We start from the raw sequence: 12032 nt of genomic DNA on the forward strand, positions 1-12032 counted from the left end.
AGGATGTGACATCATAGAGGTGAAGGAGAATGAGTGGGAAGGAGCGAAAGAGCCGGCCTTCCTCACAAGCATCTTTTGGCTGCTGCTCCCTCTTTATTGATTACAGATGAACAGAGAGGCAAAGATGTGCTGATGTGTCACCTCTAATCTGACAAAGAGGGAGAAGGCAAAGATCTTGAAAGAAAGACAAAGATCTCAAAGAAAGGGACGAAGCTTCCCTGAACATTTTGCGTCCTTGTAAAGAGTCCTGACGTCACATCTGTGCTAGTAAGTCAATCCAATCTATCATTGGGGGATTTCTTTCATTGGTCTTTCTAAAGAAATGAAATGTGTTCTTAGGGTTTACTATCCATATTCTAAGATTAATGAATATCTTCTAAATTTCTTGCTATTAGAATTTGAATCATTTGTGATTCTACCTAAATTAAACAACGATTTCTGTTAGCATTAAAAAAACAACCAAAAAACAGCTCAAATCAAGTTTACCCAGCACAGCAACAGATGTAATACATCCACCAACACTGCTCATATGTCAGCCTTCCAACTTCTTGACCGTAACTACAGCTGTCTAAAAAACATTATTCAGTAGAAGCGGCTGGATTGATACCTTAAATACGACGAAGACCCACAATAAACATTTCTGTTATTTACCATTAAAAACGCTCCTGTGTTTCAACATGCACTTGCTTAAATATCCCTAGGAATTATATCCATTTTGGACAATCACTCAGCTTCCCTCCAATGCCAACACAGGAAATTGTGTGCCCTATAAGTAGCAAGGCAAAATGTAAAGGTGTAGCACGTCAGACTTTTTCCCTAAACTTACTGTTTTAGTTGCCTAACCTCAACTTAACTTAACCATATTTTATTTTTTATAACCACAATGTTTCCCTAGCCATACCCATGCTGTAGTTACCAGGCACACATCCTGTAGAAAGAGAGGATTTTTAATACGGCATTGGACATAATGTAAATGAATGTAATCTGGAGTTTTGCAGACTCGTCCAGTATTAACGTTCTTGTCTAGTGATAGGATTGGATTATATATCTTCTTCAGAGGATGGTCAAAGGAAATGCTTAATGTTTGGCAAACTATTCGTGGTAGTAATGAAAATATATTCAGAAGTAGCTTATTTATATTGCATTCACCTCAAATCATGACATATTATTCTCTCTACATTAATCACTTATAGTAATAAAAAGTATCAATATTAATATTGGTGATTCTGGTCTTGGTTTTACTTGCATTGGATTGAAACTTCATTTTGTGTTATGTCCCACCCCTACTATTCGACACTCCCTTTTTTATTTTTATTTTTTATTTACCACCTGTCTATACAGATGGTGCAAACTACACAACATATTGTTTAGGAAGATTATATTTCAGGGGTGGAATTTTAGTAATATGTGTTTCTCTAACTTCTGGAACAGAACTTGGATGTTATTTTCACCTTGGCTCTTTCTATATAAATATCACAAATGTACACTGGCGTACACCAGTGTTTGTGTGTGTGTGTGTGTGTGTGTGTGTGTGTGTATGCACTGGCAAAGATTTTTCCAACCTGTCAGCACAATCTATAATTGATGGTGAGACTTCCTCCCACATAGCATGAGACAAACTACCCAGTTAGGTCACCAGGAAAAGGGTAGGAACTGCTGCCAGCTTCACACACACAAACAAACACACATATGCACAGGAAATGTCCATTTTGCTGACCAAGGGTTAAGCTTGAGTAAACAAACTGTTTAGAACGGAGAACACAGGACTTTGGCGAGGATACAGAGTAGGCGGGGAGAACAAACAGGTTAGTTAATATGCAAAGACGGCTGATTTCCACCTGACCTCTTTTTATACCAAGGTAAGTGATATCAGCTGAAGGGCCAGAAGACAGAGCAGGAGTGTAGGACAGCAGCAGAGAGAGATGCTGTTGCAGTTACTGGCTTGCACTTGACCTCCTTTTGTAGTAAATACACTTGTTGCAGCTAATGTGATATGCACAGAAGGAACTGTTAAGAGTCTGTCGGCCTCGTTTTCATTTTGCATCATTCATCGCCCGCGTCCTCTGTGCGTACACACACATGCCGCTACCTCTGCCTCTGAGAACAGCCGCGTGAAATATTCCAGCACTCAGCATCATGACCGGCTCGCTTTCTAGTCATGTCACACTCAAAGATTTATAGGGTACAAACTGTCATATGGAGGTAGACTGAAGTGGACTGAACCTTGCTTTAAAGAATAAAATGATTTCAGAATATACTTTTTTGACGTACAGGTTCTGTAGGAAAAAATCAGTGTATGTATGGCAAAAATCCTAGAGGGTGTTAAGAACTGGGCTTGGTGACAGTCCCCTGATACGCACAGACAGCAGTGTGTCACCTTTCTCACACAGTCTGCCATACAGCAGGGTACTGAGCCCCTCTACGGGAGTGTGTGTTTCTGTAGCACTTCCCTATTCTGTTCTCAACACACGCACACACATACACACACAGGCACAAACACGTAGCAAAAAGCAGCTAAACTTGCAGCTGCTAAAAAAGCAAAAACAAACTCCAGTGACCTTTGACTAAATTCATTTTTAGAAGAGACAGAATGCGAGGTGAATGGAAAGATGCATTTAATGGAAAGAAGAGATTAGATATGAATTTGCATAAATGATGCGAAGACGTGACCGCACTGGTTTCAAATGTGTCAATTTGAGCAAAAAAAATTTGCACTTATAAATCTTTTAGTGTAAGTTCAAGCAGGACAATTAATATTTTATTTCATCATCACTTTGGGGGCTCCACCTTTCAGTTATTATCCAAAGACCTGTTATCCAATGATCATCTTAGCCGAAGGATACCAGTTCTGTCTTTCTGCTGTGATTGAAGTTGATGCTGCTTATCTGCATCAGCCCTTCACCGCCCCACCGCCACCAGTGTCAAGGCCCTGTCTATGGCTCTCCTGGGGGATCTGTGTTTGGATGCTATGTATAGGGCTCCATCCCTATAATCTACTCTAACTGAAAGGGTCGACATCAACATCTTATCAAATAAAGTTTCTGCATTCTTGATCACTTGTGGTGTCTTTGCTGATTGAAATGGGTGAATGAATCTTTTTATTAATTATAAACGTACAGAGATTGGCGGAAAGGAAGAGAGACTGAAAGGCAATAACAGGAGGGGCTGGTGATCCCAGTGAGCTATTGTAGTTTACAGCTCACGTCTTAACAGTTGATGTTTTTGCATTTTTGGGCGAATTAACATGGACTGCATTAATGGTCCACTAGTCAAATTTGCACCATGCACTCTCTTGGCACTTTCTAATTGGCTGTGGTTTGTTTCAAGATGTTTTCTTATTAACTTACTTGACCCATAGCTGCTGTTCATATCTTTTTGACAAGCAGCTGATTTTTATCTCCCAAAGTCAAAGGGCTCTGTAGAATACATAAATGGTCATGCATCAATATCACTAAAAGTGAATAAATGATGCACCTTACATCAAGAAATCCTTTTAAGTGAATAGTAAACCAAAGTCGAGGTTTAACGGGTGCTTCAGGCCAAGAAATAGTTAAATCACAACTTGTTTTTTGTTTTTTGTAAAGATTAATGATTAAGATATGATGTGTAAGTGAGAATATACAGTAGCTGTTTTGCCCAGCTTCCAGTATTTATGCTAAGCTAAGCTAACTGTCTCTTGTAGCTTTATTTTTTTTATATGGGCATGAGGTATCGATCTTTTCATCCAGCAACTATTCCTTTAACTGTAATCACTATGTCACAACCAGCATAAATCAAACCTAATTATAGCTTTAACTTTGAGCCTAAAACTAAGTCTTATTTAAATTGTTATTATATCTTAGGTCTTATTTTCATAGTATTGACCTCCTTTTTTTTAATCAATTAAGACAACCTTGTACTCACCAGACTAGTTTCTGCAATGGGAACATGGTGACATTGCTACAACTATGTCCAACAGTGTGAGAAGCACAAGGATTCAGACAATCAGGCAGGTCGTAAATGATAATTATTCAAACCACCTCATTAATTATAGAAGGTCAAAGTTGAATCAGGAAGTATTCTATAAGCCAAATATGTTTGGCTCAGCTAGAGGTTTGTTTAAAACCTGAGTGACCATCTGACCTCTTGTGCTTCTTCTCGCAATGTCACAAAATTCCCAAATCTCAGCAATTTGGTTGGTGAGTGTAATATATTTGCCGATAGAAATGATGGCCAACACTAAAATATAAAACCCAGCAACAAAAGTTGTACATATACAAGAACAGACACTTCACAAACCCCGCACCAATACCCAACCAACCCTTTTTTTCCCATGTGACCGATGAACAGCACTTAGGAGATGGTTTATACTTCCGGGCAGGTTGTGAGCGAGGCTGAAATATGAGCACATTAATAACAGACACACATTAATGTACGCACATACATTAATGCCACACACAGACACACACGGTATAGTTTCCTATCTCAGGGAGTAGTGGGGTGTCTCACACTCTGCCCATTACTATTCCAAATCTGTGTGGAAAATAGCAGCACCCCACAAAGCCCTGAGCAGCCACCAACAGAAAAATAATGATGAGGGTGAAGGGAAAGCAGGAAGACAAATGACCCATGATGCCCATATGCTGTACATATGTGTATTTGCACTTACTGTAAATCCATACTGTATATATGCATATAAGCGAAAGTCCCCTTAGAATAAAGTAATGATGGCAGCTTCTCCATCTGGTGACTGTGAAGATGTGATTGTATGTGTTGTGATGTGGCATCAGAATACAGTGTTATTAACTGCAGTTTAAAGTCAAACAGATTTAAATCAATGTGTATGTTCCTCCAGTATGTATATGTTTGTTTTGTCTTGTGTACTTATTTGGTCAATATTGTCATTACCAAAAAGTTTTATTTTTCTGCATTTGGATCACTGGTATTAATTGGATCAGCATGAAACTCTTCCAGCTAAATCATCAATACAAAATATCAACAACTGCGTTAGACAATATCTGGTTCTTTATAAAAACAGTCAAAGGTATAAGGCTATGTACATAAAAAATTAGAGGCAGACATAAACTATGACTCCTAAGGTGCATCTCCGCAAGAAACATCCAATCACTGAGCCTAAAATTCAGTGCTGAGAAGACTGATTTTGCGGTCAACAGTGTTACTCGGTCCACTTTTATTTTCGGAGTCACTTTTGAGTGAATTCAGCAACCATGGTGCTGCATTTTATTTACAACTGCAACAACGATGAATTTTGAATTCATTACCACTCTGATTTGCACTTTTGACTGGCTTCTTCTCCAGCAGTGGCTCATGGGTACTGTAGTATTTTTTGTATGCCATGCCAAAATGATGAACAAAACGCAATTTCTCAGAAATAGCCGACAATGTTGTTACTGTAGTTCGATTTGTTTAATATCTGTGTGGGTGGGCATTAAAAATAGTTCATAATATCACTGCAGTACAAGCAGCAAGCTCTGTGTCTTAAAAGTAAAGACAATGCAGAAGTGTCTTAAACCTGCATTCTTTCTAATGGCCAGCAGGGGGCGACTTCAATGGTTGCAAAAAGAAGTCTGATTGTATCGAAGTCTATGGGAAAATGACCCTACTTCTCACTTGATTTATTACCTCAGTAAACATTTTCCTAATGAATTAATGGTCTCAATTGCTAGTTTCAAGTCTGCTTCAATACAGCATATGTTCATTTTGAAAATTATGGTCCCATTTAGAGTAAAATAGACGATAAAGCAGAGTATGCTTTGGGGCATGGCTTCTTTTTTCTGGCTCCAAAAAACAAAGATAGCAACAGTCAAAATGCCGAACTCAAGGCTTCAACACAGGAGTCCACAAACCAATGGGTGACTGTTGTTACAGTCTATGCTACAGTTCCAACGGCGAAACATGATTTTCAGCAGCTGGGGTCAGTCGTTGGCCATTGCTTTTTGCTGTTGGTCTTATCTGTATGTCTGTATTTGAGCTCTCTATTAATTAGCCTACTCCATGATATGAATCACAGAGTAACGTACGAAGTGGTTAGGATACAGGCTAGTTATTTGCCATCACCTTAACAAAAGCAGGTGTTGAAATAGCATTAACCAAAAGTAATACCTACAGTAGTGGGAGTCAGTACTAATAATAGCAAGCTAGGCTAACTTGCTTCTACTTTATGAGTGAAAAACAAATAGGTCGTCCCAAATGTTTAATGTTGTAAAGGGACAGATGTCTTAAATCACTAAGAGTTCATAGACCAGTGCTCTGTGAGCTTGGTGAGAAAGGGGAAAACCTGTCTTGTTGTCAACATTCCTATACATGACTATGATGTGCTCCAGTCGGTAGCACCACAGAGATTGATAGTGCATCTCTTTGAAATGTCAGGCCCTCAAATGTCAGTCAAACACTGTCAAGGGAAACAGCACCCCAGACCCTGAAGCTTAGACACTGTGTCCACAAATATGCCCAAAAAACTGTTTTATCCTCTCTTGAAAACTGAGAAATGATGCACAATAGCTGCAGTATCCTTTTATTTCCTCACACAAAAAATGTGGAAAATTCAGATTTAGCTTGACTGAATGTTTGCCTTTCTGCTAACTGCAAAGCTCCTGATTTTACTTCACAAACACTCTCTGGTGGCTCAGCAGATGCTGTCATACACAGCCTCTCTCAACGCTGTATGTTGATTTATAAAGCTATTTTAGGATTACTCCCAAATAATTTAGATATTTATGTAACACAGAAATATGGACATTAGTAGTACAGCTACTGTAGTAGTACAGTTTTTGCCTTTGTTGCCTCAAGCCCTGACAGAGATGCACTAGACAGTCTTTATGATGCTTTGAGTTCATCGTGTAAATTTGTCTGCTTAAAGGCTTGAAAATTCAGAAACTCATTTCTCTGGTGGAGTTCAAAGCCTTCGTTGGAGCTGGGCGAGATGAATCCATGGGAGTTGTCATTGCTCTGAATAAGTTGTTTTTTTTGGATGCTAGGCTTCTGCATATATGTCTATCTGTCCCTAGATCCTTCTTTCTTTCTGTATTATTTATCTAAAACTTCATCTACAGTATGTGGCCGCCTTGTTGGTGAGATCTCCCTTGCAGATTTTGGATCTCAGAAGGTATAATGTGGTTAAATATAGATTTAAAAAAAAAAAAAAAAAAAAGAAGAGTGAATTCCCTTTGCCTGTGTTTTTACTATGAAGCTTATTGATTCCCCAGGACGCAGAGATGTCAGTCTGTGGACGAGCTTGTGAAGAATTAATCTTTCTCAATGTCTTGGGACTTCACATCAAACACTATTACACAGTGTGTTCTGGGCAATACAAAACTACTCTACTACTGATGTATATACACTCACACACACGCACAAACACACACTTTACAAGGCAGAAATGACACATGAGATTTGTGCAATCGATGAAAGTGAGTCATCTGGATTTGATTAGATTACGGAACATGAAGAAGTAAGGAGGAAGGGGGAAAAGAGAGAAAAAGAAAGGAGAGGAGAGCACAGGAGTGAAAGAGTCAGATCAAAAAGCAGCTAGTACAACTACATCTTTCACGACCGTGAGACACAGAGCGGGAGTGCGTCTGTCTGACGTCCGCACGGTTCAGAGACATCCATGAGAATGTAATTTGTTTTGACTCTCAGTCTCACCCACCTCTCTTCACTCGTCCGTTTTCACAACCCCCACACACTCCCTCCCTCCCCTCTATCAGAGTGATTGACTTTTACGGAAATAAGGCTTCAACATCACAAAACATCACACGTCCCAGATGGGGAACGAAAGCCTACGTTGCCCCCCCCCCCCTCCACTGTCCCCCTTTCCCTCCTCCTCCCGCCTCGGGAGCTTTAACTGGGGGGGGGGTTGCGGGGTGGTGGTGATGGAGCGAGGGGTGGGGGGAGTTTGGGGGTAGAGCTGACGTCCAGACTTGGTGTGATGGACGTTTCTATAAGAGATATGGAAACACGGAGCGTGACGGACATTTCTATTATAGAAATATTCCACTGCCTGCTATCCAGCCTGTACTGTTGACAGAGAGAGAGACACTCACTGCTGTGTTGTATGGAATGGCAACTGGGACAAAACTGGGAAAATAACAACACTGCTTGATACAAGCTTTTATTTTTCACAGTACAACATGTGATTCTCATCTGTCTCTGTCTTTTTTCTGTGGCAGAGTCTCTCTCCCTGTCTGTCTGTCTGTCTGTCTGTCTGACTGTCTGTCTGTCTCTGTCTTTGCAGTGTGGTGGGGGGGGGGGGGGGTTATGCCAGAATAATAGGCACTGTTGATATAAATCTCCTCCATCGGCCCTGTGGTGCTCCACTTGTCACTCCCCTGCAGAGAGAAGTGAACATGTGAGATGCCATGGATGATCCTCTGTGGCGAAGCGATGTATGGTTACATAATGCGTTTAGTATTCAGAGAGGAGAAAGGAGAAGAGAACGGGGACAGAGAAAAGATGGGAAGCAGAGGTGGAATGAATCAGTGCTACATTAAAGAGAGTCAAACAAACGAGAGCAAAGACCACAATGGAAGGATATGTCATGTAGTTTCATTTGTTGGCCTTGACAAACACATTATGGTGTAAATCTTTCTTCTTACTTATCAAGTCATCTGAATTAACAGTAAAATGTAAGCATTGAGTAGAGTGTTCCACCAGGATAAGTATATATACTATATACTATACCATACTCAATAGGCAGACTCTGGTCTGGATCCAGACGAATGACAATTTAATCCAGACTGCTTATTACTATCACGTCACCTTAGGCTGTCATCATTCAGCTACCCGCTAGTTGCATCAGTTAGTAAGATTGCTGTGGAGTGTTGGAGCTCCAGTTGATAAAGTAAAATGTCAAAACTAGCTGATGCAAAAAAAAAGAAAGATTGATAGTTAACAACATGCATTTAAGGATGACTGGACTGATAAATACACATTCATTTCACCCAGGGGTAGTACAAGACTGTTGTACTTGATTTACAATGAAACAGTGGCCGTAATGAAGAGTGGGAACACAAAGTGCCACTATGACACCAAACATGCTTGTTATGAACAGAACGATCCCAAAAACATGAAGGGAAGAACAACAAAAATGAACCAGTTGATGTCCTGATATCAAGATTCCAGCAGAATCATTTTCAACAATGAATGCAGTGAAGAGCTCGTAGTGCAGCAGATTCATTAATGAACACTTAACACCAGTGTCTCTGCCTGACCGTCGCAGCTTTTTATGTTCAAGTTTAAAGAGTTGGTTACACAGTGAAGGTCTCACGTCTTCTATTGATACAGAAATGCTGTTCGTGTACAGAGCTCTGGAGTTTTTGTACTGAAATATCATCATGTAATGCAGCCTTACTTGACCTTTGATGCGGTGAAAACTTGTTAAGTGGACCTCTAAGACTCGAGTATCCCTGTACTATAGTAAATATTGTACAGTCGACAAAAAAGGTTTCATCTCGAGTTCCATTTAGTGGCTGTTCTGGAGCTTTTGGTCATCATCACATGATCCTCATCAGCGAGTGGAGTTTGTTCAGTTGTCATCGAAAGCTCCAGAACATCAACTAAATGGACTTTGAGGAGAAATTGTTTATGTCAACTTCTGTTTCCAAGGTCAAGAATGAAATATGAACCTCAACTACTTTAATTTGTCAGTATTTCATTCTAATCAATGAATAAATAAATGATGAATTCAGAAAAGGTTATAAATAATAAATTGATTAATAAAACTTGCATTTAAATTCATTTAAAAAAAAGTAAGACAAGTTCATTTAATTCAAAATATAATGTAAAATTTGAAATGTAAATTAATGTAAATGTAGGGTTAATGTAAATTTAATAATTCTACACTGTATGGCCAAAATAATAAATGGCTAGTCAAGTGGCTGTATTTATATAGCTTTTATCTACAACAAATTGCCGCTCGTTCACCCATTCACAAATCAATGGAGAGAAGCTAGTGTGCATGGTGCTGGCCTGACCATCGGGAGCAATTTGTGTTCTGCCGAACTGCCAACCCTATGATTAGCAGACAACTCACTCTACCTTTTATCCACAGACACCCCAAAGCACACAAAGCATACTCCACATACTTTTGTGTGTCTTTTGTGTGCTCGTTCCCTTATAGTTCAAATTAATGATTCATCTTAATGTTACAGCTTAAATGATATTTTAGAGTTTGCTTCCAACTTTGTGTCAACAGTTTGTGTTTATCCCTTTTCCTCTTTTCTCAACATGACAAATCCTTCTTGCACAATGCCAAGTCCGTAAATAAATGATTTTCCCAATTTGGTGTTGAAGAACTTGAAAACCCTTCACAGAGCTCTGACCTCAACCCCGTCCAACACCTTTTGGATGAACTGGAATACTGATTGTGAGCCAGGTCTTATTACCAAGCATCAGAGCTGGACCGCGCTAATGATTTTGTGGCTGAATGGGAGCAAATCCCTGCATCCTGCTTCCAAAAATTCTGTGAAAAGCCTGAAACCAGAAGAGTGGAGACTGTTACAACAGCAAAGGGGAAGGCAGCTCTGTATTAATGTCCATAATAGTCACATTGTAATATTTGAGTATCCATATACTTTTGGCAAATTGAACTGAAACGTCAATTCAGTTATTCACATTAGTAATATAAAAAGGGAACTTAAAAATCAAAATGCAAAGTGTTATTTTTATTTTTAAAAAGCTTTTACATTTTTCTTTTTGTTATTTAATTTACTGTCTGCCTGGTATTTTGCATTTCCAAGAAAATGCATTATAAGCCTTTTAAAATTAATTTTGTGATTTTGTGTATGTATTAAATCATCATATGAAGACAAAATAAGACAAAATGTAATGTATCACTTGCTTGTAACATAACACCAAGTTATATATTTGTGGCACCCTAAAGACTCCATAGAAGAGATGTCAGAGTGAGGTAAAACTTGTGTCAGGTGCGAGACGGACAACTGTATTGATGGTGTGAAATGTACATTGCAAAATTACACCATCACCTGACATAGCACTTTTTCCAAAAGCTGATACACACACACACACACACACACACACACACACACACACACATACACACACACACAGGCCTGCACAGAAAAACAAACACGTACACAGGTGTGATAACTGTGTGTGTGTGTGTGCAGTCTGTCTCTTCCTCTCTGAGCAGGCAGTAGGCCAAAGAGGGTTTTAACACGCTTAATGGGATTTCACACTCCCAAGTACACACGCGTACACACTCTCGGACACACACTAATGTTGAAGATAAACATGTCTGAAAGCTATGTGTGATCCCAGACAAATAAACACACACACCCACACATGCACACTCTCTGATATAAAAGGATTTGTCAGGCTCCCACATTGTACACATGCAAAACTAATGGACTCCAATATCCACACAGTAACATTACTGTTACTCCTTCATTTCCAAAAGACGCAGCCTTACGCACCTGCCAGAATGGGAACACAAACACACAGACACTGTGTCCTCCATACAAATCTGCCATTATGTGTCTGTCCAGCATCAATGTTGCATTAGTACTGAACTGGACACTGTGACCTGTTACTCTTCAGGTGGTGTTAAAGGAGCACTCTAGTGAAAATCTTTCTTTTGAGTAGAGAATAATTGCAGCCTTAAGCCTCTGAAAAATTGTTGCTTGCTTTTTTAATACAGGAAATGGCAGCTTTAGTCAGTTTGGAAAGCTGTTACAATAGGTTACAATGGAGACCCAGAGTCATTGCAAATACATAAAGTGTCAAAAACGCTAATAGAAACTTCCCAAACCACTCCTGCAGCATAATCCATTTCTCCATTGTTGATTTGTGTGTTCAGTACGCTCCAAACAATCATTACTTTGCCAGTACATGACTAAATACAATACTTTTGGCAGAGCTTCAGAGTTACAGTACAAGGAGGCGATAGTGCTACATAAAAGTAGTGTTTAGCTGCAGTTGTGGAGAAACGAGTGTTGAGAGCACTCTGAACAATAAAGATCAATGCCAGAGAAATGGATTATGCTGCAGGAGTCATTCCAGGCGTTTCTGTGGAT

The sequence above is a fragment of the Thunnus thynnus genome, chromosome 3 (assembly GCF_963924715.1).
Source record: "Thunnus thynnus chromosome 3, fThuThy2.1, whole genome shotgun sequence".
In the NCBI taxonomy this organism is placed as follows: Eukaryota; Metazoa; Chordata; class Actinopteri; order Scombriformes; family Scombridae; genus Thunnus; species Thunnus thynnus.